The sequence below is a fragment of the Arachis duranensis genome, chromosome 1 (assembly GCF_000817695.3).
Source record: "Arachis duranensis cultivar V14167 chromosome 1, aradu.V14167.gnm2.J7QH, whole genome shotgun sequence".
Taxonomy (NCBI): Eukaryota; Viridiplantae; Streptophyta; class Magnoliopsida; order Fabales; family Fabaceae; genus Arachis; species Arachis duranensis.
In genome coordinates, this window is record NC_029772.3 from 76,796,202 (window position 1) to 76,799,360 (window position 3,159).

Sequence of the window (3,159 nt, forward strand, 5' to 3'; positions counted from 1 at the left end):
TTTTCACTGAGAGGATGGGAGGTAGCCACTGACAATGGTGATACCCTACATACAGCTTGCCATAGAAGGAACTTTGCACTTTTCCATGGATGGAATATTACATTACAGAAATTCAGAAGACAAAGCATCTCCAAAACTCCAACATATTCTCCATTACTGCATTACAAGTAATTAATTCTCGCTCTTTTATTATTCTAATAATTCCAACTGATAATTTTAATTGATATCCTGACTAAGAATAATAAAATAAATATAGCTTGCTTCAAACCAATAATCTCCATGGGATCGACCCTTACTCACGTAAGGTATTACTTGGACGACCCAGTGCACTTGCTGGTTAGTTGTACGGATTGCAAATTCGTGCACCAAGTTTTTGGCACTGTTGCCGGGGACTATTCGAGTTTGAACAACTAAAGGTTTATTTTGTTGCTTAGATTAGGAAGAATTTATCCTTTTTTTTTTCACTAGAATTGCATTTTTTATTATCCCTTTTTAAAAATTTTTCAAAAATATTATTTTTCTTTATCAATTTTTAATTTTTTTCGTGAGTTTAGTGTCTTGTTCTAAGTTTGGTGTTAATTTCATATTTTATATTTTTCTCTAAATTTTTGAACTTGTGTTCTTTGTTCTTCATTGATCTTCAAGTTGTTCTTGTTTATTCTTCTTGTTTGATCTTGAGTTTTTCTTGTTTTGTGTCTTTTCTTGTTTTTCTTGTGCTTTTTCAAAATATCAACTTTCAAAAATTATACTTTTATCCATAAAAATAATACATCTTTAAAATACATTACATTTTTAGCTCAGTTGGTTATAGTGTTGGCTTATGTTCATGGCAATTGGGCATCTTCTTTTTAATTTTTTTTTAATAATTTTTCTTAATTTAATTTTGTGCCAAACTTTAAGTTTGGTGTTTTCTTGTTGATCTTTCTTTAATTTTCGAAAATTTACCTTGGTTTTCTAAAAATCTTAAGTTTGGTGTTCTTTCTTTTGTTCTTGGTGTTCTTGTGAATTTTCAAGGTGTTCTTGAGTCTTTCTTGTGTTTTGATCTTAAAATTTTTAAGTTTGGCGTTCCTTGGTGTTTTCCCTCCAAAATTTTCGAAAATAAGGAGCATTAGATCTAAAAATTTTAAGTCTTGTGTCTTTTATATGTTTTTCTCTTTCATCATAAAATTCAAAATTCAAGAAAAAAATATCTTTTCTAACTAATTTTAAACAATAATTTTGAAATTTTTATATAAAAATTTCAGATTTCAATTTCAAAATTTTTCGAAAATCTTCACAAAATATTTTCAATTTTTTTATTTTATTCCGTTTTTATTTATTCCATTTTTATTTTATTTTTATAAAATAAATAATATCAACATACATACCATCTCCTTTATTCCATCATGGAACTAAGTGAAAATGAACAGTCCAGGAGGACTCTGGGGTCATATGCTAACCCCACTACTGCTTCATATGGGAGTAGTATCTGTATACCCTCCATTGGAGTTAGTAGCTTTGAGTTGAATCCTCAGCTCATTATCATGGTGCAGCAAAGCTACCAGTATTCCGGTCTTCCACAGGAAGAACCTACAGAGTTTCTGGCACAATTTTTGCAAATTGCTGACACAGTACATGATAAGGAAATAGATCAGGATGTCTACAGATTACTACTAAGCATCCAAGGATTCAAACAAGGAGATAATGGATCTCTTTATGATGCTTGGGAGAGATACAGAGAGATGCTAAGAAAATGCCCCTCTGAAATGTTTTCAGAGTGGGTGCAATTAGACATCTTCTACTATGGGCTTACAGAAAAAGCTCAGATTTCTCTAGACCACTCAGCTGGTGGATCTATACATATGAGAAAAACAATTGAAGAAGCTTAAGAGCTTATTGATACAGTTGCCAGAAATCAGCATATGTACCTAAGCAGTGAATCCTCCATGAAAGAAGAGGCTAAAACAGTAATTGCTGAACTCAGTCCTGTGGATCAGGCTAATGAATTTAATCAGCAATTAGACTTTCTAACCCAGCAGCTAGCCGAATTCAAGGAAATACTACAGGAAATAAGAATGGCTAACAGGAATATGGAAGTACAGTTAAAGCAAACAGAAAAGCAACTGTCAAAACAAATAGCAGAAGAATGCCAAGCTGTTCAATTAAGAAGTGGGAAAACATTAAATACCTCACTTCAAAGCAGCAGGAAGCCAAGAAATGAACAAATGGCCACTCAAAATCCCTCCGAGGACAATCAGAGCCCATAGAGGAATTATGCTGGCGCTGAACGCCCAGACCATGCTCATTCCTGGCGTTCAACGCCAGAAACAAGCATGAATCCGGCGTTGAACGCCCAAAGGGAGCACAGTTCTGGCGTTCAGACGCCAGTAACAGATAAGGAGTTTGCGTTTAACGCTACTCCAGCTTCCACCCCTGGCATTCAAATGCCAGTGGGGGATTGACGATTGGATTTTTGACGGTTTAGAATTTCTCAAATAAAATCTCGTCGAAGTATAGTTTCTAAACCAAGCAATAATCCTTTCATACAAAAGATTGTTTGTCACAAGTAACAAACCCCTAATTTTATAAACCGAAGTATTCAAACCTCGGGTCGTTCTCCCTAGGAATTGTAATGAAGTGTCTTGTTATTGGTTGTGATGTGTTTTGGGGTTTTGGATAAGAGACATGAAAGTAAATGGCAATGAAATTAAACTAACAACTATAAAGCTCTTGGCAAGATATGAGAACTAGAAGTTCTATCCTAGTTATCCTTCTCAATTGTGATGAGTATTGTTCATTGCTACCACTTAGTTAACCCTTACTAAAGAAAGGAAAGTCAAGTGGATGAATTGACTTGAGCCACAAGTCCTAGCCAACTCCCAAGGAAAGACTAGCTTTAGTGCACTCCAAACCAATTAGCAATCTCTCCAATTACCAATCAACAAAGGAATTAGATAACTCAAGTGTCACTAATTACTCTACCTAGGCCAAGAGGAACAAAATCTACACTATATCTAGAAGAGGCATTTCAACAAACACATAAAAGGCAATAAAAGTAAACAACATAAATTGCAAGAATTAAAGAGAGATCTAACTACAAAGGCAAGAGATCAACAATGGAAGAGCAAAGAAGACACATTTATTATGAATTACCTCTTATTGAATTGGAAGAAAATGGAA